This window comes from Dromiciops gliroides, chromosome 3, assembly GCF_019393635.1.
Source record: "Dromiciops gliroides isolate mDroGli1 chromosome 3, mDroGli1.pri, whole genome shotgun sequence".
NCBI lineage: Eukaryota > Metazoa > Chordata > Mammalia > Microbiotheria > Microbiotheriidae > Dromiciops > Dromiciops gliroides.
In genome coordinates this window covers 380,181,102-380,205,904 of record NC_057863.1, presented here as the reverse complement: position 1 = coordinate 380,205,904, position 24,803 = coordinate 380,181,102, and the positions used below count along the sequence as shown (strand labels likewise).

The 24,803-nt window shown below is 35.3% G+C and overlaps 1 protein-coding gene and 1 non-coding gene across 2 annotated transcripts in view; one reads left to right on the top strand and one right to left on the bottom strand.

Moving 5' to 3' along the window:
* The window catches only part of NCKAP5 (NCK associated protein 5), a 1,132,898-nt gene that overhangs the window by 414,381 nt on the left and 693,714 nt on the right, over positions 1–24,803 (bottom strand).
* LOC122752337 lies at positions 11,876–11,980 on the top strand. Its single transcript, XR_006356095.1, has one exon. It is a non-coding gene; the product is annotated as a U6 spliceosomal RNA (small nuclear RNA).

Genomic DNA, 24,803 nt, shown 5'->3' with positions numbered 1-24,803 from the left:
CATAACTATCTATAGGTTAGGTGCCAAATAAATAGTTCAGACACTAAGTGTGGCAAGAATACAGAGGAGGGAACAATTACATTCTCTGACTATGCAATCAACAAACATTCAATAAGCAATCAATTTATACAAGACACTCTGTGAAGCAGTGGGGAGACAAATCAAGGGAGTAAAATGTCCCTAACTTTAAATAGCCTATGTTCTAATTAGGAATATAACATGTATATAAATAGGCATATACACAATTCATACATAGCAGATGGAAGATAAAAGGGTAGATTCTAATATCTGGGGAGTAGCATTTATGTGTGTATTTAATGTGCCCTGCTTGTTTCTAGTATATTAATATTCTGTCCCCAACTTTTATATAATATTAAACAATAAGATAAGATTTCTATTCCAGGATATTTGTACATGTATATATATATATATATATATATATGTGTGTGTGTGTGTGTGTGTGTGTGTATTTATTTTTTCTTTTCTTTTCTTTCTTTTTTTTTTTTGGTGGGGCAATGAGGGTTAAGTGACTTGCCCAGGGTCACACAGCTAGTAAGTGTCAAGTGTCTGAGGCTGGATTTGAACTCAGGTCCTCCTGAATCCAGGGCTGGTGCTTTATCCACTGCGCCACCTAGCTGCCCCCTATATTTATTTTTATATTAAGATTTTAAGGATTAAAATTCTACTAAAGGCTTTTAGGATACCTTGTATGTGTATTCATGTGTATGAATGCATGTATATATAGATATGTGTGTATATATACATATGTGTCTGTATATATACACAAACATATACCTAGATATAGAGAGGTATACATACATTCACATCCTGAAGAAAAAGTATCATCATATTCTTTGTTTATTCTTTGAAGTATGCTATCTTTAAACACTGGCCAGACTCAAGTAAACTTACCTACTTTTAAAAAAAATACAAATCATATAAAATGATTACACTTTGTAAGGGAGTAAGAAAATTTTCTTCTAACTCTGGAGTATACCATATAAAATTATAATTCAAACTCATGCTGCACATAATTCACAGTACTGCTTATTTTATGAAATATTAGGCTGGACCTAATTTTCTACTTTATTATGTTAAATATTTTTATTAAAGGGAACAATGAGATTTATACCCAGGATAACTTCCAAAACATGTTCTATAACATTTTTGTGAAGTGCTGAAAAACATTTTAAACAATGAATTCAGAGAAGATGGATCTCAACTATGGCCTCTTTAGTCAGCATTAGGTTCATTTTTATGTGCCTTAGGTTTTGTGAATTGTGTGTGTGTGTGGTGTGTGCATGTGTTTGCTTGTAAACCATAGAAAGAAAAAGCAAAAGTTAAGTGGTAAAACTTCCTACTTTTGTATTAGCAATATGAATCTTCATCTTTGAAGCAGATTGAACCCTTCTCCATTGAGTCACAGATACCTGGATAGTGAGCAGCCACCTGATCTTCCTTCTCCTAATGGTGTTTCCAGGGCTTTCTAGGAGCTCAGTGAGACCCTGGGACAATTTATATTACTCCAACTGCTAAGGGGGAGAATAGGAAGTGGAAAGGTTAGCATAAAAGGGGTGCTAGAAGAGAAATCCTTAGGCATCTATGTCCAAAGAAACCTTTCACATGGAGCACTTAAAAGGGAGAAAGAAAGGGAATAATAATTTATTAAGCACCTACTCTGTGCCAGACACTGTGCTGTTTTATAAATATTCTCTCATTTAATCTAATTATCAGTGATAATAAGAAACCAGTGATGGAGCAGTGGGGTAGGAAGCAATGAGTAGGGCAATATTTTTAAGCAATTAGGATGTACATACTTTCCTTGTTACTCTTGTTGAAAGTCCCTCCTAAGATACTGCTATTGCTAACATTTATTATATAGCTAGATGCCCTCAGCTTCGCTACAGAGATGTATTCAAGTAAGACTTGAGGGCTCTGGGAATAGACATTGGCAGCTGGGAGGCGATGGCCAATGACCGCGCCTGATGGAGTTCAGTACTCAGGAGCAGCTTGCGTCCACCTGAGATTGGCCTCCAAGCTCGGGAGGAAGAAAAACGAATGAGATGCAGGAACCAGGCAACAGAGAGCACAGATGTCCTTGTTGCAGCAGGAGCTGCGCCTCCCTATCGGACTGCACAGCCACACTGTGGCCTGTGGCTCTTCAAGGCGCTGATCCATGGTCGTCCGCAATTGGTGGAAGCCAACTATATATATATATAAAATATATATATAAAGTTTGTATAGGTCCATGGGGGGTGGGGGTGTGAATCAAGTGTTGTTCTTCTTTACTATGTAAATAAAGTATGCCTATGTTCTTAATGTATTGAGAATCTAAGTGCTTGAGTTGATGGCTACCCAGTGGAAGTATGCCATATATTCATGATCTTCATTTCAGGATGGAGATTCTGAGAAATGATTTATAGTTTGTTTTGATTTATTTAGATAAAATATGCTATAAATTATCCAAATAAATTCTAGGAATATGTGAATTTTACAAATTTTAAGAAGTCAGATTATTAGATTTCCCCCTATAGTATTGTCAAGATTCTTGGTAATCCATGATCTGATATTTTTTTTTCCTGTTCTCTATTAACATAAAATTAGCCAGAAACTTTTACTAGTGAAATATAAGAACACACCAAAAATTTTCCCTCTGCACAGTCTTCTGAGAATACAGATAATGTATTGCTAAGCTTAGCTTTTAACTAATTAAACTTTTTTCCTTTAATTAAGAAAACCTAGAGGCTTTATTTTTTTAGGCATCACATTTCATTACCATCAGAATAACTTTTCTAATACTTTATACAAGATAGGTGTGTGACAGCAGAAGGTCTTCAGAAATTATTTTCACTGGATGAAACTTTTCATTAAAAGGTGATTATTGAAAATGAGAACATGAAAGTGAAGTGGAACACTTCTAGGGACAAATTGGTCAAAATTAAAAACAGGTGTTGGTTCTCAAAAAATGCTGTCACTAATCTAGAGTTAATGACTTGGTCATATTAATGATACTATACAACTGAGAACTGCAACAGTATCTTACCCTTAACTCCTCAAAACATTAATGAGAAACCTAATGTAGAGGTTCAAATTGGTGGCAAAAGGAAATAATATCATTTTAGAAATTAATATGAATATTTAACCAAAACAAATTATTTGTCACATACAAAGTGATTTAACTGTGCTTTAAAAGCATGCTTATTTTTGTAATTAGCATTTTCCTAAGTTAGAATCATGGAACTTAAAACTAGTAGAGACCTTAGTGATTATTTAGTCCAACCCCAAATTTTACTCATGAGCTAAAAATTCAAGGATGGAACCAGGAAACCTGATCAAAATGAATCTAGAATACAGCAACTGACCTCTAACAACAGAGTTAAAGTTTTAAGATTTTGCTAATTCAGTGATGGGGAATTCTGTTTTCCTAAAAAGAGCTACTGACAAAAAATTAAGGTGGTAAATGAAGGCTATGTACAGAAAAACTTTATTTTTCTTAGGTACAACGTAATAGTAAAATACTCTTCAGTTCCATGTTATGACCATTTAGGCAGGAGAATAGGAAAATAGTCTCGCTAGTGGAAGAAAGAGAAATACAGAGGAAGAGAGAAGTGAGAATAGGAAAAGAATGTATAGGATGGGAAATAGGAGGGAGACAGGGAGTGGAAGAAGGAAGTGGAGGGAGGAAGTAAAACTGCTCCCCTCCACAAAAGAAAGACTAAGATGACTTCAGTAGTATAGAAGCACATATTTCTATAGTAGTATTTATTTCTTTGGGGGAGGGGGAGAGAAAAGACAAAAAAGGGCAGAAATTTTTATGTGAATATTTATCTCACATCTGAATATTTCCTTGAGTTTTTAATAAGTTTTAGAAAGTTATACTACTTGTCTTTTCAACAGCTTATTAGTTAATTAGCTATGATTCATAGATATGTAAATAATCCACATTTTGGGCACTTTTTTTTCCTAAATGGGCTAGCAACATAACACACCAGTGGAAAATCATTGCCAAGTCAAGCATCCATGAACAGAATTTTATCAGTTGGCAAAAATGAAGCCCTGAAGTCTCATTTTACAACTTCCTGGTTAGATAGCAAATGCTAACATAATGCTCTACATCCATAGCTTTATGGGGTAAGTTGAAACTCGTTGGAAAGCAGAATGCTGCGTACAACATCAGATGTAACCATAGTGTTTGTTGGTTTTACTCACTTGTTTTTCTTAGTCACAATGGAAAGCTTGAGAAGTGGAATAAAACCGATATAAAATAAAATGCATCAATAAAACTTATTTATAAAGGAATTTTATTGCAAAATCATTGGAAATGAATAAAAATCTAAAGTTAATTCATTACTTATAAGGATCATATGGCAACACGCATAGCCATTATTTGATCCATAAATTTAATCTTTTTTTAATTCTAATTTCAACGTTCTGGGGCTGACCTGTATTTTATACTATTTTCCCCTGTCTAAGCTGCCTACAGGGTAAGATATACATATAGATATAGATATGTATCTATATATGCGTGTGTATTTGGCTTTTTTGGTTTGGGGTTTTTGTTTTGTTTTGTTTTGTTTTGTTTTTTTGCAGGGCAATGGGGATTAAGTGATTTGCCCAGGGTCACATAGCTAGTAAGTGTCAAGTGTCTGAGGCTGCATTTGAACTCAGGTCCTCCTGAATCCAGGACCAGTGCTTTATCCACTGCACCTCCTAGCTGCCCCTACAGGGTAAGATTTTATTGTAAGTTTCAATTTCTTGTTTTTTTGCTTATACTTTGGTTTTAATTACTGAGCAACTACTTCTTTGTCATTCTACACTGTAATCTTTTCATTCTCATTTCTTTTAATTCCTTTTTTTTTTTTTTGCAGGGCAGTGGGGATTAAGTGACTTGCCCAGGGTCACATAGCTAGTAAGTGTCAAGTATCTGAGGTTGGATTTGAATTCAGGTCTTCCTGACTGAATCCAAGGCCAGTGCTTTATCCACTGTACCACCTAGCTGCCCCCCTCTTAATTCTTAAGAGAATTTAAACTACAAAAACTACACTTAAACTACAAAAGCAAATGCTATGAGAACTTTCAAAAACACACATAGCTTGCAACCTAATAAAACATTGCATGTATAGTGCAATCTAAAATGCTCCATTAATTGCTATTAGAAATTCTAATGCAAGGATCCTCATGCATATGCGAGAAATGCTACATCTCACAGGGAATAAATAATATCTATTATAACTAAGCTTCGTCTTTCTATAAAGGAAAACTGTGGGCAGCTAGATGGTGTAATGGATAAAGCACTGGCCCTGTATTCAGGAGGACCTGAGTTCAAATCCAGTCTCAGACACTTGACACTTACTGTGTGACCCTGGACAAGTCACTTAACCCTTATTGCCCTACAATAAAGAAAAAAAATTATACAAAGGAAAGCAATAAAGAAGAGAAAGTGTCTATTAAAATTTGGTGTTTGTAGGCGAATATCAGAGTTTGCAAGGAAATGCATTTAAATTTAATTGTGCATATTTCTGAAAAGCTCACTTAATGGGACCATTTCATAGACTGGATTGATATTAAAATGTACTGCAGTTTCAGATGTTACAAACAGAAATGTAATGCAAAGGGAGAGAGTTTTGTTTTTTAATTTTAAAGACTAACTGTAGTCTCTCAACATGTTCATCTATCTATAAAACATAATCTCCAACAAAAGAATAATTAAAATTATACCCTCTTTGATTCTTAATTACAATACTGACAATAAAAGATATGTCAAAGCTACACAGGCTCAACTGAAATAAAGGACATCAAGGCAAGAGACTGGGCCCTTTTCCTTGTTATGCCAATGTTGTTTGTTCTTTGTTCTCAAATAGCACCATTACATCTGGAGATGATGTCATGACTTTCAATGAATTGGATTTAAATGAGGGAGGACTGTGCAAAGTTACCATCCTTACCCTTTCTTTCAGAGCCATCTGGGTCCAGTGGGAAGATACACATCAGGATGACTGTATATAGCCTTGTATATTCAAGGCATTCAGGGTTAAATGACTTGCCCAGAGTCACACAACTAATAAGTGTCCATTGTCTGAGACTGTATTTGAAGTCAGGTCCTCCTGACTCCAGGGCCAGTGCTCTATCCACTGTGCCACCTAGCTGCCACTTATGCAAATAACTAATTTCTGAAACCTCAAAGAAGCATTAACTCTCTTCAAATGATACCTTGTCTGATCCTCCCTTCCTTTTTTTTCCTCCTCCCACACTAAAAGGCTTTCAAGAATAAAATATAGATATTTGATGAACGATTATGATCACTTACTTTTTATCAATGTTAACTGAAAATCCTATAAAATAACCAATATTATCAGTCCCAACAACTTTGCTATAAAAAGTGTTCACTTCTCTTCAAATCCACATTATCTTTTCAAAAGGTGGCCCTCTGTTAATTTAATTTTCTTTTTAAATTTTTGTTTCCATGATGACTATGGAGAAAAAAGTGAGCGTAGATATGGAATGCCTGACTGTTCTTTTCCACCTGCACATCAAAGATAATTTCTTCACACCCTATGTGAGTTTTCCAGGGATATGGTACTTATCCATCTGGGTGAAGGAAACTGAAAAGTATTTGACGAGGTATTAGTTCATGATGTTTAACATTTTTGTTCAGTCTCATTGAAAAATACTGATTTTAAAAAAAAGATTTTTTAGTTTTATCAAAAAGGGTTAGCATATTCGTTGTACCTTGAAGTCCAGTCAATGATTTAAAAAAGGAAAGAAAATAGATTTATATTACTTCTTCCCAATGAGATATTTAAAATATTGGTTCATATAGATCTAATTTGCATCAATATATCATCAGAAAAATGAAATGAAAAGGAGAAGAGATACGTGGTTGTTAATAAAAAGAGTATATGGAAAGACAATGGAAATGGAAAAGCAACCAAGAAAGCTCAATAAAATAATTACATTATACAAGTGAAGGTGAATAATTGTCTAGAATCCATTAAAGGATGAATAAGATTGTATCCTGACTATAATGAAGCAGTATGGTTTAAAGTGGGCATTAAGAAGAACTTCATAACTATAAGAGTTGTGGGATTTTGGATTGTATTACCAAGATTACCCAATGAAAATGTATTAGTCACATTATGATCTGTAAGACTATTCCCTGGGGGATACAACAAAATATAGTCCCCATCACTTACCTCAGGGAAGTTATACTATAGCTGAGAAGATAAGACATACATATATAAACATATAAGTGATTATAATAACATATACTGAGTATCAAAAGAGTGTTCCTGAAAAATAAAGGCTACAGGTTCCCACAGGGAAGAAGGGAAAAAGGAAGGGAATTTATGGTGGTCAGGGAAATCTTAGTGGACAAGACAGGACTTTATTTTTTTTTTAATTTTATCTATCTATCTATCATTTATTTATCTATTCAACTATTTATTTATTTATTTATTTGTGTGGGGGCAATGAGAGTTAAATGACTTGTACAAGGTCACACACCTAGTAAGTGTCAAGGAACTCAAATCCTCCTGAATCCAGGGCTGCTGCTTTATCCACTGTACCACCTAGCTGCCCCACCCCAAGACAGGACTTTAATTGAACCATAAAGGCTTGTCAGCAGATATGTGTTTACTTGGATGTTTTTTAAACTTATAATTTTGCTATACTTCCATTATGATTTGAATATAATTTTAAACAGAGCTTGATTCAAAAGTATATGATCTTTCAAGTTCATTTTAAGTCATAATTTTAATGATATAAAAGAAAAAAAAACACTTCTGAAAAAATGTAGGACCATAAAAAAGATGAGCCAGTAGCAAAAGCAAATGATAACTTACAGATAAACCATGAGCTCCACTGGTATCTATGAAATGTCAAGAGAACTAGAGAAAGGCCCCTGAATGGTAAATAGAATCCCAGTGGCAAAATAATAAGGGGAAATGGACAAGAGTTGAACAGGATGCACCCAAATGAATGGATTGTAATCTCATTGTTGGAAGGAAGAACAACATGGATGAGAATACAAATCCATCAAAACATGGAAACAGAAGAATGAGATGGAAGGATGAATTTGGAAAAGGCATAGAATAAAGTTGAGAAAAAACAATATAAAAGAATAGACCAGGGGCAGCTAGGTGGCACAGTGGATAAAGCACTAGCCCTGGATTCAGGAGGACCTGAGTTCAAATCCAGCCTCAGACACTTGACACTTACTAGCTGTGTGACCCTGGACAAGTCACTTAACCCTCATTACGCCACAAAAAAAATAAAAAATAAAAAAGGAATAGACCACGTATTCCAGTCTTCCTGCTATCTCCACTGCATGTCAATACATTCTATATTCATGTCTTTTTTCATATAATTTCTGTTTTCCAGAATATCTTCACTTTCTCTAGTCATAGCCTACTCACCCTTCAAGGCTCAGCTTAAATCCTTTTTCCTCTATGAAGCATTTCTGAGTAATAGCCCATAGGACTTAGCATTTTTTTATCGTCCACAATTAGTCTTGCTAATGACACATTATATATCTATATATATTTATCCATATATCTATATATCTATATCTATATCAACATCTATATATATCTTGCCTTTCCAACAAGAAGATGGCCACTTCTGTTATGGACTTAATATACTGACTTCACACAATATACATACTTACATATGTACATGTGTGGGTATGTATGCATGTATGTGGAGAGAGAGAGAATTAAATAGAGGCAATAAGAGACAGAGTGAGAATGATTGGGAGAGTAAGTGAACAGAAGAAAGAAAAAATTGATGGAATGTGATATGTGATTTATGGTTTAGGTTTATGGGTTAATTTTGGCAAGATTAAAGGTTATCTCATCCTCTGAAACTGGACTGAAGGAGAAGAAGGTGGGTGAGTTCAAGAGGTTAAGGAGAGAAAATATTCAATAGAATGTTCTCTATCTTTTCAGTCAATAGATCTATTATGTATGATTTTTGTCATTTAAAAAGCAACCAATATTTGAGTTTTTAATTTTGTTCCAATTTTTTTCCAAATCTTTTGGGGGTGTAATAAATTTGTTAATATCACTACCATTTAATCAAACATGATTAAACCACTGATTATAATGAGAATTACATGAAAAGAAACTATCATGTACTGTAACCTCACACTTATAGGTCTTTTCTTTCCTATGTTTAAATTGTTTTCCTTCTATTTACAATACCAGATAGGTGTGCCAAAATGAACTTGATATAAGTTTAGGTTGAATATTTCCACAAACACCTTAGTTAATTACTGTAAGTGAGAAACTAGACTTTCATCATTTTGGTTTACAAGTTGACATCAACATTAGACTAGAGACATGGTCATAAATAATCCCAAACAATACATATTAAATTTATACCTAAATATAATTGACATAATTATTATAGTTAATTTTATTGCTGAAAGGAGCAGAGAAGGAGGAATGAGACTGATGGGGTTTAGAACTTGGGCCATTTCTTACATTATTTATTATATTAAATCTACCACACATCTTTGTACCCAAGGGCCATCAACAATAGCCAGATGCCAGGCTGCCAGAAAGTATCTCTTCCAGCAATGGCACCTGTCCTTCTAGAGTGATTTTCCTAGTGCAACTTATAGCTTTGGAAACATCTCCAGATTTTCCATCTGGCTAGGCGGCTGTTGAGTTTTGCCCTATTCCCTCAGAGAATATTTACTTATGACTTTTAATGACAAGACATATGAATGCTCAGTCTGTGAAAAGCCTGTAAAACCTTTGCAAGAAATGAAACCATATCGTTCATAGGCCTGTTGCAGTTGTGCCCAACACTACCTTTCCACCTTTTTCTCCATTATTTTTCAACATGAATCAACTTTCCCAATTAGGATTACTTCTTCAGAGTATTTTGCCTCCCCACAAACACACACACACACACACACACACACACACACACACACACACAAACACACAGAGAGATGATTAAGTATTAGCATTCACCTGAAGTATCCTGCCACTTTTTCTCTCCAAAGCCTAAACATTCTTCAAGGCTCAATTCAAGCACCACTTTATCTACAAAACACAAACTACTCTGACTCATGTTAATGTCACTCTTCTCTGGACACATTTAAAAGGCAGTAATAATACATGAATTTGCTTCTGTTTGCAGAGCACTATGTTAGGAAAGATGAATGTTCAGATAAGATAAGCCTTTCATGGAGCTCATAGTCTAGTAGAAGGCTAAGACTTAAATAGAAAGTAATAATATATGGCCTTGGATAGGTATACCAAAGAAACAAAACAAAGTGCTATGTGAGGTCTAGAACAGAAAGTCATTTTGGATCAGGAAAAATCAGGAAAACATCAAGTTTTTTACATCACTTAGAGTTGGATTTTAATAAAAATAGAATGGGTAGAAAAATAACAAAGAAAAGGGAAAAGACCATTCTAGGCAAAAAAGGCCAAGGTAGAAAAGACATGGAAGAAGACACACAACATTTTCAGGGAAGGGATATAGATCAGTTTGGCTAAAGCACAGGATATATGGAAGAGATATTTATGAAATAAGTTTGAAAAGATATAATTTTGCCTGATTATAGTAGACTTTGAACACTGGACAAATAAGTTTAAATTCTTTCTTTTTGAAAAGTAGCCACTGAATAGTTTTGAGCAAAGGATAGATGTAACCAGACCTATGCAGAGGAAATATTATTCTGTTAACATTATGGAGGATGGATCTGAGGTGGTAAAAAATAAAGAGACGTAAAACTATCAGAAATCTACTAGGATTGTTAAATTGAGTGCCAGCAAGAGTAATAGGATGGAAAATCTAATAAGAAAGAGATGGGTATGGATTTAAAAGATGTTGCAGAGCTGAGAACAACAGGATTGGGCAGCAAATTAGATATGAAAGCTAAGGGAAAGGGACAGACTGAAGATAACCACAAGTTTACAAACATGGGAGCTCAGATGAATAATAGTACTACAGAGTTTTAAAGAGGAGTGGGGCGGCTAGGTGGCAGAATGGATAAAGCACTGGTCCTGGATTCGGGAGGACCTGAGTTCAAATCCAACCTCAGACACTTGACACATACTAGCTGTGAGACCCTGGTCAAGTCATTTAACCCTCATTGCCCTGCAAAACAAACAGATAAATAAATAAAAATAAAATAATATAAATGAATACATAAACAAACAGACAAATGAAGGAATAAATGAAGGGATAGATATATAGATTATAGATAGATAGGTAGATAGATAGATGATAAATAAATAAAGAGGAGCAGGATTAGAGTAAAACATAATACACTGTGTTTGGAAAAAAATTGATTCTAAGGAAGAGATGACTTGAAGGGAGCTGGAAATATGGAGGCAAAGCCCAGATCAGTGATCAGGGCTAGAGGTATAAATCTGAGAATCATTTGTATAAAAATCATAAGTGAAACCAAGGGGTTGAATTAAATTGTTGTTGGGAGGAGAGAAAGAAGGATTACCCATCAACCTAGAAAAGATGACTTAAAAAAACAACAAAAAAACCCCCCTCAGAAACAACAAATGCTGAAAATGACTAAATTAATATAGATACTCATTTACTGTTAGTGAAGTTATGAACAGATTCAATGATTCTAAAAACCAAAAAAATAACAACTAAGAATTATGTTTTTTTTAAAGAAATCACTAAACTGATCATAGCCTTTCATTCAAACATTATATCTTCTGAGCATAGAGTCTAAAATCAATTGGTCAATCCATCAATAAGCATTTATTAATTAATTTATTAATTAAGCAAGTATTATGTGATAGTTACTGTGTTTCAGTGCTGGAGATACAAAAGGAGGCAGGCAAGGAAAGCAGGAGTCTATTAGAGTAGTTCAGGCAAGAAATAATGATAATATGTGCTTACTTTGGCAGCACATATATTAAAATAGGAACAATACAGAGAAAATTACCATGGCACCTTACACAATGTTCCATATTTTTTAGTCTCTTTGATTTCATTAAAATGTTAATTTTTAGATATGATTCTGTATAAATGAAAATTTTCAAGAACTCATCATAAGTTCATACTATATGTATTGTATTATTAAAAAGAAAACATCTGTGGATAGAGCACCGGCCCTGAAGTCAGGAGTACCTGAGTTCAAATCCGGCCTCAGACACTTAACACTTACTAGCTGTGTGACCATGGGCAAGTCACTTAACCCCAATTGCCTCACTAAAAAAAACCAAAAAACAAAACAAAAAAAAACCCCAAAAAAAACATCTACCATCCTGTAAAAAAAAGAAATAATGATGATATGAATTAGGAAGGCAATAGATATGAGATAATAATTAGGTAAAATTGATAGTATTTGATTCAATAGATTTTATGAGAGAAAGTGAAGAGTTGAGAAATGACTCCAAGGTTGTCATGTTCAAGGTCTAGAATGATTCTGGTGTACTTTGATAGAAAGAGAAGAAAAGTCAGACTATGATTTCATTATGTTGAGTTTGAGATCTAGACAGAAAATTGAAATGAAGAGGCAGTGCATTGTGGGTATGCAGAATGGTGTAAGTTAACGGTGGTAGAAACTACTCTATGTAAGTGACCCATATTTTTTATCGGTCATTCATTTCTTTGCTGACAACTTTTGTGTATTACTTCTCCTGCGTTATTATTTGTTTATAATGTGTTATAGCCTACTCATGCCCACTATCAATGTCTATTGCTCTAAGGGGAAATCTTCTATTTTAATTACCCACAGACATAGCTTTATAACATCACCAGATTTTGTATAAAAAGGTGGTCTATCTTTTGGAGAGAAATTCAGAGTTATTATAATAACTTTGGAATTTCTCAAATGTGATCTAGCCTACTTTCCTTCTCATGTCAACTTCTGGGTTAAACAAGAAAAAAGATCAAGATAATGTTGAAAAAAAAACCACACCGTTAGTGATGACTAGGAAAAACTCCTCAAAATCAAGACATTTAAACTCAACAACTCAAAAAACAGAAATCAATTTATGTGTCTTTATGTCATATTGAATTATATTGTTTTCTTTCAAGGCTTTATATAAGTACTCTTTTCAAAAGTCCTAGGTAAAAATTACTCAATAAAGAAAACAGGTCTACTTGGAAAATACTATTGGTTAAGTTAATGGTTAAATTAGTAATGGTTAATGTAACAATACAGATAGATTTGAAGAATCACTGAAGAATATACCTCCTGAGCCTGATTGCAGCATATAGAAAGCAGATTATTCAAAGGGATGGACACCAACAAAAACAGATAGTGACAAAGTGAAATGGGTTCTTTGTAAATAGATTTTATAACTGCTTGGTCACATCTGTTTTACAAGGACAGTATTGATTAAAATATAAGTAGCCATCATGGGGTTATTTTCTGGCTCCCTCTGAAATCTACTTTTCTTATGCCTATAATCAACCCCTTTCTTTCATTTAAAAACTATCAGGGTAAAATTGAATGATAATATCAAGCACAGTCAAAATTTCCTTTCCTATAATGTATGAAATGGAAAAGTGTGCATCTTAGTTAAGAAGTTGTACTTCATTTGTGATGTATGTACAGAATGAAGAGACAATGCTTTTCTCTTTGGAGATGCTTGATGATTTATTAAAATGCCATGTGTATATGGCTGCCTTCCAAAATTAGCATGATTTTTTTCACAAGCTCTTGTAAAACTAGATTTCAGGAGAGGGCACATTTCATCATTCAGCCTGTTTCCACATCTCCCCCCCCCCCCCCCGCCATTGAAAGAATAATCATGAGCCTAGTATCTGACATTCTCTGAGCCCCGCCCTGCCCCATCCCCAACAAACTACTCTCACTGGTGCCAACAGAATTGCAACTAAGTGTAGAATATGTGAAGAGCCCCATGACTCAGGACAAGAAAGGAACAAAACAAACAAACAACCAAAAAAAAGCAATAGCTTCTAACTCAGGGTCATCTTTCCAAAATAAAACCTTCAGAGAGAACTATCTGGGATGTGAACTGGAAATTCTTTGTTAATAAAGGCATTTGAAAAATTGCATTTGATATTATACCCTGAACACATTCTTTGGGCTGTGCACGCTCTAAATAATAACTTTACATTATTGTCCAATGTAGGTTTCTGTAATGGTTTAATCCTGTTTCTTAGTTTGAAGTAGACTTAGATAATGAGGAGAAAGAAATTAAAAAAAAAAGATTGAAAAGTGAAATGGGGAAAGTGAACAGGAGATGAAAAATGAAGCCTTATTTTTTCCCTTTTGTTCACATTTAGATTTTTAAAATAACTTCCTTATTTTCTTGCCCCCAATTCACTCTTCACACTAATTCCCAAGTCAACTTTTTCATGGTTAAATTTCTTATCTTAAAGTGTTGAACTACTGACTTTCTTAAAAATTATTAATGGCTTTTCATTGGCTGCAACACACACACACACAAATATATGTGATGGAATGTGTATGTGTATTTATATATGGATTTGTATATATGTGCATGTATGCATGTATTTGTGTGTATTCTGTCATCCAAAGATTCCATACCTTATAACTCAACTTAATTCTTCTGCATTTCAGTCATACAATAGACCAGCCCTCCTTTTGTCCTGTTTCATTTCGTGTGGAATAAAATATATACAAAAATGATAAGTACCCTAAAGAGACAAAGAACAGTACTATGAAGGCTCGTATAAATGAAAGTTTTAATCTTATACCTTAAGATGGTTTAGTGATTACAAAAAAGCTTCATGTAAAAAATGGCATTAAAGGAAAATTTTGAAGGCTAGATAGAATTTTATTACTTGAAGTTTCTTTAGGAAAGGCGTTATGGCAGAAAGTGTATAATGAATAAATGTATGGAGGGAGGAAAGCAAGGATTCAGAAAATATATTTAGTAAAGTAAGAAGAAATAAAGGTAGAAAGGCATATTAGGACATTATTGTTGAATTTAGGTCCTTCAGGATTAACTACTGTAAGGAATTAATTGTGATTTGGGGTTTTCATAACCCTATCTTTGCTTTATTATGGTCAAACTGAAAAAAAATGTAAGCTTGAGAAGCCTAAGAGAAGATGGGTGTGTACTTTGGGAGATAATTGAACAAATAAGAGGAACTCTGACCACAGGGAACATTTATTGAAACTAAGTAACTAAGCCTAGCTCCCCCACACCCACATGGGTCTGGCCAGATTATAATGGGGACAGCCCATGTGGGTGTGCTTAGCAAACTGGAGACAGCATGGCTAAGAACCACCCCTCCCCTTCTTGTGGGAGGGTCAGTTAGATTCAGTTGGATATAGTTAAAAGAGGTGGTTAGAGAGGGTTCTGAGGGAAAGGGGGAAAGGAAGGAAAGCAGAAAATTAGAGGAGCTGCTGATATTTGACCTCTGGACAAAAAACAGAAGAGAGCTACAGAATTTGGGTGTGGTGAGTTTGTGGGATTTTTTAGGCTGATCTAGCTCTTTGGAGCTAGCTGGGCTGGAGGCAGGTTCAGGTGCCTGGGGCCTTTTTACTCCAGATGTTTATACATTGTTTCAAGTTCTATTAATCTCACTTGTATTTAAAACTTGTTCCCATTAATGAACTTGTGTTTTGTTTTTGAAAGAGGCAGTTTCTTTTCTTACCTCAATATTAAGATGAGCCACCCAATTAATTCTTGCCTTACTAAATTTGACCCTTACACTACGTTTAGGAACAGCAGTAATTTATACAGACTAAATCCCTAAATTTAGACTTAAGTGGCAAGTGCAAACATAAATTGCTGATAAATCATATATACTTATATATATATATACACACACATATACATATACTATCTATCTATATATACATATACAATATATATAATCTATATGTATATAATATATACACAGATGTGTGAGTATGTGTGTGCATGGAGGGAGAGAGAGTTCACCACTCATTACAATTATTTCTCTGATCTGTATCTGTCCAAATTGCATTCCAATTAAAATAGTCAGAAGAGTATATAATGCCAACTTAATTATGCACATGAACTTTTTGCTTCATCTTATCATTCCTCTTATATAAATATAATTCATTCTCTTGTGATTTCTCAAATTTCTTTGATAAAATTTGTCAATATTAAATATCAATGCCCTTACAGTGAGCAAGTCAGTTGTTACAAATGTATTCTGATTTCCCTTCCTTTGCAAGAATTCAGATAATAGATCACATATTTAGCAATGAAAGGTCTTTTAGAAGCCATGAATTCTAAGTCCCTTATATAATAACTGAGGAAAATGAATCATAGAAAGGATGATTGATTGTATGGGGTCATGTAGCTAGTAAGTGTCCACTTCAGAATTCAAACTAAGGCTTTCTTGATTTCAATCTGACAATGTATCTAGTATACCACCTAACTGCCTCAATATAATGAAGTACACCTCCTATGAAAGAAGGGAAATAAAAGAAAATTGTAGGGAGATAAAAGAAAATTAATTATTTGCATTTAGTATTATTTTAAACTCTAGGTAAAGAAAAATACAAAATGAAAATTGCATCATAAAATCAAGGCCTTGGCCAATCCCTGCTTCACATTATATGCTACGTTAGGAAAATATATTATGAGAATTTTTGGAAAAGGAAAGGAAGGCCATTTTTGAAAGTGATAGCATGGGTTGTTGTTGTTGTTGTTTTGGTTTTGCATTATTTTTTATGATACTACCACCCACCCAATAAGCATAGAGAGAAAGAGTTAAGTAAAAATGAATCAATACCATGACAATGTTTGCCACCTCCTGTACCCCGAGTACTCTACCTCTACAGCAAAAGCAGGAGGTACTAAATGTTCAAGTAAATAAGTTTCTTCATTCAGCAGCATCAAAATTTTTCCTAAAAATATTTGTAAAAATAAAAGAATATTCTTCCCAAAACATTATATATTTTAAATGGATAGAATTTAACTCATTTCCTATGAACATGATGCTCAGTTAACACATGATAAAATGAACAAATTGGATAAACAATAGAGTTATACCTACAAAGCAATGGCAGAAGTTAACTATCTTAGGTACATTTTATTGACCCAAGAATCTCTCAGCTTCCTGTTCTGTGCTAGAGGCCTATATGTTTCAAAATAGATAGGATGATACTGGATCAAATCTAATTACTGGAAATGTGCTCAGTACTTAAGCTATTCCAAGCAACCAAATAAAGCTCAATGCATCCCACACATGAGAAATATCAGACTGACCCTCTCATTAATTAAACCCAGCAGAAGTTGACTCCTCCAGAACAGTTGCTAAAGTTCCCCTAGAAGATGGTGTGAGTTACTCTCCTGCTCAGGAATAAATGGAGATGTGTTTCCAAATGTCAAACTTTAGTCTATAATCAAAAATTCTACTGTCAGATCATTGATAACAAGTGTATTTATTCAGTCAGCATCAACAAGGTGCTCAATTCATAATCTCTGAGTCATTTCAAGTTTTATAAGCTGTCAACATGCATTTCCATTCACTAAAATATATATGCAGTTTCTCTTTTTCTTGGAAGAAGTCTCCATAGCTTACAAAGTAGGACCTGACTAGATCATAAATCAAAGGGAAGCAATTTTTGATAACAGATTACGAGCTCCCTCAAAAGTCTTTATGTGACTAATAGCTGAGAGGCTATGTGACTTGCACTAAACAAAAATCTGTGCATTTTTCTCTACAGATGCTGACCTTTGGTGGTCTAGAATCATTTGGATTTTATCTTAAAGAGATTATGCAATAATTTGCATCTCTAGTTGCTTTCAGCCCTTGCACCCATAATTGTTCCCATAAGAGAGAATTCTTAGAAGCACAACACTGCCCCTAATTGTGGGTTGACATCAAATGACCAATATTCATTGAATAAAGGGAACTATTGCCAGCATTTGAATACCTTCGCCTAGACAGGTTTTAAATTTGTTTAAATCAAGGAAAATGAAGGCCCTACATATGTACATTTTTGTAGGAGAAACTATTGAATTTGGAGAACAGGAAGGACCCCTGCAAGATCTATATTATACTGACTATGCTTAAATAACTACATTCAAGAAACCTTATTGTACACACCATAAATCATGGTTTTTGTTGTTTGGTTGTATCATGACAGAATTTCAGATTTTTTAATTTTGTTTTGTTTCTTTTGGCAAAGATATTGAAGAGGTTTGCCATTCCCCCTTCTGGCTCATTTTAAAATGAGGAAACTGGGAGAGAAAAACATGCCCTCCCTCAAACCAAAACACCTGGGACCCTCTAAGGCTTTGGACAGTGTAGTCCCAGTAAGGAGTTAAAAGTCAAGTAAAAGGTGGTAAGATGAACAAGCACAGAAAGTTGAGAATTATAGAAAGTTTCTTCAGTGACAAGGAGGATCAAGGTGCACCCTTGGAAGAGGATGACAACCTCAGGGCCCCCACATCCAAAGCTTCCAAGAAAAATATGAATTGGTCTCAGGCCATGGAAGCTCTCAAAAGGGACTTTGAAGAGAAAGTAGGAGAGTTAGAAGGAAGATTTAGAGAGGTGGAGGAAAGAATGGAAAGAGAAATTAGAGCAATGCAGGAGAGTCATGAGAAAAAAGTCAACAGCTTGAAAAGCCAAATGGAAAAGGAGATTAAAAAGCTGTCTGAAGAAAATTATTGCCTAAGAATTAGGATTGAACAAATGGAAGCTAGTGACTTTATGAGAAACCAAGATACAGTAAAGCAAATCCAACTGAATATAAAAGTAGAGGACAATATGAAATATCTCCTTGGAAAAACAGATGATCTGGAAAATAGTTCTAGAAGAGATAATTTGGAAATCATTGAACTACCTTAAAACCATGACCAAAATAAGAATTTAGATAACATCTTCCAAGAGATTGTCAGGGAAAATTGTCCTGATATTCTAGAAGCAGAAGGTAAAATAGAAATTGAAAGAATCCCCTGCTCACCTCCTGAAAGAGATCCCAAAATGAAAACTTCCAGGAATATTATAGACAAATTCCAGAACTCTCAGGTCAAGGAGAAAATATTGCAAGCACCTAGAAAAAAAGGAATTCAAATACTGTGGAGCTCCTATAAGACTAAAACAAGATCTAGCATCATCTATATTGAAGGACCAGAGGGCATGGAATATGATATTCCAGACAGCAAAGGAACTGGCACTACATCCAAGAATCCTGTAACCAGCACAACTCTGTGTTATCTTTCAGAGGAAAAAATGGTACTTCAATGAAAAAGAGGACTTTCAGGCATTTGTGATGAAAATTCTTGAACTGAATAGAAAATTTGACTTTCAAATACAAGACCCTGGAGAAGCATAAAAAGGTAAACAGGAAAAAGAAAGCATGAGGGTCATTAAAAGTTTAAACTGTTTACATTCTTTTTTTTTTTTTTTTGCGGGGCAATGGGGGTCAAGTGACTTGCCCAGAGTCACACAGCTAGTGTCAAGTATCTGAGCCTGGATTTGAACTCAGGTCCTCCTGAATTCAGGACTGGTGCTTTTTCCACTGTTCCACCTAGCTGCCCATACTGTTTACATTCTTACATGAGAAGATAATACTTCCAGCTCATAAGAACTTTCTCAGTAAAGGATACACAGAGGAAACAGGTCTGAACTGAATATGAATGGATGATATCTATTAAGCATTTATTTTTTGTTTATCCTTGTTCTTTGTGGGGCAAGCAGGGTGGGGTGTCTTATATCTGGGGCCAGATTTGGGCTTGGGGCCTCTTGGGTCCAGAGCAGGTGCTTTGTCCACTGTGCCACCTAGCTAATCCATGATGACATCTTTAAAATAGGGGTGAGGGGTAGGAGGAATATCCTGGAGGAGGGGGAAGGAGAGAGGTGGCCTGGAGAGAGGTAGCTCACATGAAGGAAACAAGAAAAAAGCTTATGGAGGGAAGGGGAAGAGGGGGAAGGAGTGGGGGAGTGAGTGAACCTTACTATCATCAGAATTGGCTCAAAGAGGGGATAACATACATACTCAAGTGGGTAAAGTAATATATTTTTCCCTGAGGAAAAGTGGAAGGGGAAGGAGATAAGGGGTGGTGGGAGGAGAGGGGAAGGAAGGAAGGGAAGTTTGGGAGAGGGAGCTGTAAAAAAGGAAAACACTCTCAAGGAAGGTGAAGATGTTCTGCATAACAGCACATGTATAACATATATTGAATTGCTTGATTTCATAGGGAGAGTTGAGGATTGTGGGAGGAAGAAAAATTTAGAACACAAAATTAGCTCAAAGACCTTTACCTCATCAGAGTGGGCTCAAGGAGGGAATAACATACACACCCAATTGGGAGGAGTAATCTATTTAACCCCACAGGAAAGTAGGAAGGGAAGAGGACAAGGAGGGAAGGGTGAATGAAGGGAGGATAGAGCCGGGGAGAGGGCAGTCAGTAGCAAAACACTTTTGAGGAGAAAAAAGAGTAAATATCACTGGAAGGGAATAGGATGGAGGGAAATAATTATGATGATTAACTACAGTGGCTGAATGTATGCTACCTACTCTGCTGGGCTATTGTGAAGAAAATTCTTTGTCAAGTTTAAGGTACTATATAAAATTATGATGAACAGGATGCTATCAGAAAAACCTGGAAAGACCCACATGAACTGAAGCAGAGAGAAATGTACTGTATACAAAATAACAGCAATAGTGTAAGATGATCTGCTGGGAAACACAGCAAGGCAATGATCCAATGTAACTGAAGGATTTATGAAAATTGCAATACACCTACAGATTAAGAACTGATGGTGTCTGAAAACAGACTGAACACAATTTTTTTGACAATTCCTTAATCTGAAGTTTTGTTTTATCTGTTTTCTCTCACAACCTAGCTAATGTAGAAATGTTTTCCATGACTACTCATGTAAAACTTACATTGAATTGCTTGAGTTCTTGGGGTAGGGGGTGGGAAGGGAGGGAGGAAGAGAAGTTGCAACACAAGGTTTTAAAAAATTTATGTCGGGGCAGCTACGTGGCACAGTGGATAGAGCACCGGCCCTAGATTCAGGAGGACCTGAGTTCAAATACGGCCTCAGACACTTAACACTTAACTAGCTGTGTGACCCTGGGCAAGTCACTTAACCCCAATTGCCTCAAAAATAAAATAAAATAAAAAACATTAAAAAAAATTGATGTCAAAATTTGCTTTTACATGTAATTTGGAAAATAAAAATCTAAATAGTAAAACAGAAAATAATGGGGGGGAAACTACATCCTCAGGGGTCTCCTGGAATCATGGCTAAAAAATGTTTTCAACAAAGTTCTAAAATTATTCAAAGTTGCTCTTTTTCAGAGATTTTACTGTATGAATTTGAACAAGAGTTCTTATATTATAATGCATCTCTATTAAAAAAACAACAATGAGGCAACTGAGGCAAATAGGGTTAAGTGACTTGCCCAGAATCACACAGCTAGTAAGGGTCGAGGTTGGATTGAAATTCAGAGTCTTCCTGACTCCAGGCCCACTGTGCCACCTAGATATTACCATATATACAAACACACACACACACACACACACACACACACAATGCAAGTGCATGAACACACATAAACACACACACATCTTGAATTCAATTTAACAGGCATTTGTTAGGCATTTACCACATGTAAGGTACTATAATAGGGTACTCAGGATCCAAAAAATGAAAACATTTCCTGCCCTCAAGAAGCTTACATTCTCCTGGAAGGAAAACAAAACAAAACAAAACACCTTATCCATCAATGTTATTAACAGATAAGTTAATAGAAAATATATGCAAAGTAAACATTAAGTAATTTTTTGGAAGTTGGAGAAGGTGGTAAGTGCTAACAACTAAAAGGATGAGAAAAAGCAACCTAAGGAAAGTCATACTTGAGAGGACCCTTAAAAGAACCTAAATTTTCAGAGGCAGAAGTCAGTGTGAAATACAGACATGAGGAAAGACCTTTGCAAAAGCACAGAGGTAGGAGATGAGCAGTTATTCAGGGGTGAGGGTGGGCATGGGGAAGGCAGCAAGAATTTCTGTTGACCTGGGAGGCAGAGTAATGTGAAGTCTAGAAATATTATGAAGGTTTTTAAATTCCAGACAGAAGAGGGTCATTGAGAATTTTACTTCTCTTCCTAGCCACCCTGAATCTAGAGATATCATGTACAGTTATAAAGAATAACTGGTAAAGGAATCCTTTGTTTTCCATTTGTCTGACAGCAAAAAATGCTGAGGAAAGGGATAGAGAAAAGATGCTTACATCATCAGTCACTCTACCAAACTCAAACTTTTCCTTAAGTTGAGTTTTGATTGCTAGCTATAAAACAATGAATAAAATGTCATCAGGGAACCATGCCCGATATAAACAAATTTACAATGTTTTATCACACTTACCACTCATTGGTCTGCCCCCTGGAAACAAAAGTAATTACAACTGGAAGATAAAACTTTAAGTACACTGATATTTTAAGTATAGTGCTTCATTTCATTGCACTATCGCCCCTGAGAAGAAAGCTCTCTAAAAGGGACCAGAAACTATATAAACCATACACATAGGCATTGAAAAGAATGTTAAATAGAAAAGCCGATCTGTTACAGAACACATAATTCCACTTTTGCATGGTCATACCACTGAAAAGCAGATTAAGAAAAACTGTTAACTTTTTTTTTCTTTTTTTACTGCATTAAAGCTATTTCAAATAACAGATAGACTCATAGAACTATTGCAAATGGTGTAAAATCACATGAAAGCCTGGTAAATAAGGAAATTTTAAATTACTGCTCACATAAAACTAAGTGATATAGTTTATCATTGCTCCAGTTGAGTAATGTGTTGCATTAAGAAGACTTAAAAAAAAAACCCAAAACACAAACAAAAACCTTTGACATCAATCCAAAATCTAGTTTATTTTAAAAATATAATTTATTAGTTTGAATACCTTCAAATCTGTTTCAATAACCCATCTCTTTTAAAAAATATTTATTTCATTAAGTATTTCCCAATTACACGTAAAAATATTTTAACTTTTTAATGTTTACGTACCAAATTCTCCTCCTTCCCTCTTCTTGAAAAGGCAAGCAATTTGATACCAATTACATAGGTGAGATCGTGAAAAAACATCTCCATATTGTCTATGGGACAGAAGAAAATTCTGGCACACACAAAAAAGACAATAAAAAATTTTTTTAAAAAAGTATGCTTCAATCTGTATGCAGAATTCAAGAGTTCTCTCTCTGGAGGTAAATAGCACTTTTCATGATGGGTCTTTTGGAATTGTTTTAGATCACTGTATTGATTAGAGTAGCTAAGTCTTTCACAATTCATCATCAAAATTAGAAGGAAAACAGAAAACTGTGGGGGGAAAATTTAAAAGTAAGTTTCTCTGATAAAGTCCTCATTTCTCAAATATATAGTGAACTGTGCCAAATTTTTTTTAAAAAGAGCCATTCCTTAATTGGTAAATGGTTAAATGAACAGGCAATTTTCAGGGGAAAAAATCAAAGCTATCAATAGTCAGTCATAGAAAAATACTCTAAATTTCCACTGAACAGAGAAATGTACATTAAAACAATTCTGAGGTACCATCTCACATCTATAAGATTGACTAACATGACAGAAAAGGAAAATTACAAATTCTGGAAGGGATGTAGAAGAATTCAGACCCTAATGCACTATTGTTGGAGTTGCGAACTCTAACCCTTTGTGAATTCTAACTATTCTGTAGAAGAATTTGGAACTATGCCTAAAAGGTTATAAAACTATGCATACTATTTGACTCAGCAATATAACTATTTGATTGGTATCCCAAAGAAATCAAGGAAATGGAAAGGGAACCTATCTGTAGAAAAGTATTTATAGCAGCTCCTTTTGTGCTGGAAAAGAATTGGAAATTGAAGAGTTGCGCATCAATTCATGAGTGACTGAACAAGTAGTAATATGTGATTTTGATGCAATACTATTGTGCTATAAGAAATAGTGATCAGGTTTCAGAAAAAAGCCAGGAAGACTTATTTCAACTAAATGCAAAATGAAATGAGCAAAACCAGGGGAACATTTTAATGTCTTAGAAGGTCAGCAGGAGGGGGTTGCTATGCCATGGCAGGAGTGGAGTCCAACCCCAAGGTCACACTGAAACAGATCCAGTCCCAGGCAGTTCTCACCAGAGAAAGAGACCCCCAGAGCCTCTGAATCAGCTGCAGTTCCAGTGTCTTCTGGAACCAAGCTCATGGTCTGGTGAGAGGGCTGAGCGGTTGGCCAGGGAGAGATTACAGGAGTCTCTGCTGGTGCTGAGGCAGAACTTGGGTGTTTCACCCTTGCTGGGAACCAGGGAGTGGGCTTGAGGGGCAGTGGCCCAGGTGGGGAAGCAGAGGAGGCTCGTCAGAGCTAACAACCATACCACACAAAGTTTTGTGGCCTGATTAATTAGCAAGTTTGCCAGGGGTTATCTATGGACCCAAGAACAGACTAGGCGAATGAAGAACTTGCCCCTCCTTAAATACCACCTTAGACTCCCGGAAACTTGGGACAGTACATCCTGGAAGCAGTACTCCACTTTAAGGAGATAAATGTCAAGTAAAAGAGGGGCAAGATGAGCAGACAGAGAAATATGTGGATCATAGAAAGTTTCTTTAGTGAAAAGGAAGATCGAGGTGTACCCTCAGAAGATGATAGAACCATCAGGGCTCCTAAATCCAAAGCTTTCAAGAAAAATATGAGTTGGCCTCAGGCCATAGAAGCACACAAAAAGGACTTTGAAGATTAAGTAAGAGAGGTAGAGGGGAAAGTAAGAGAGGTAGAGGAAAAAATGGAAAGGGAAATGAGAGTGATGAAGGAGGGTCATGAAAAAAAAAGTCAACAGCTTGAAGACAATTTGGCCAAATACAAAAGGTATCTGAAGAAAATCACTGCT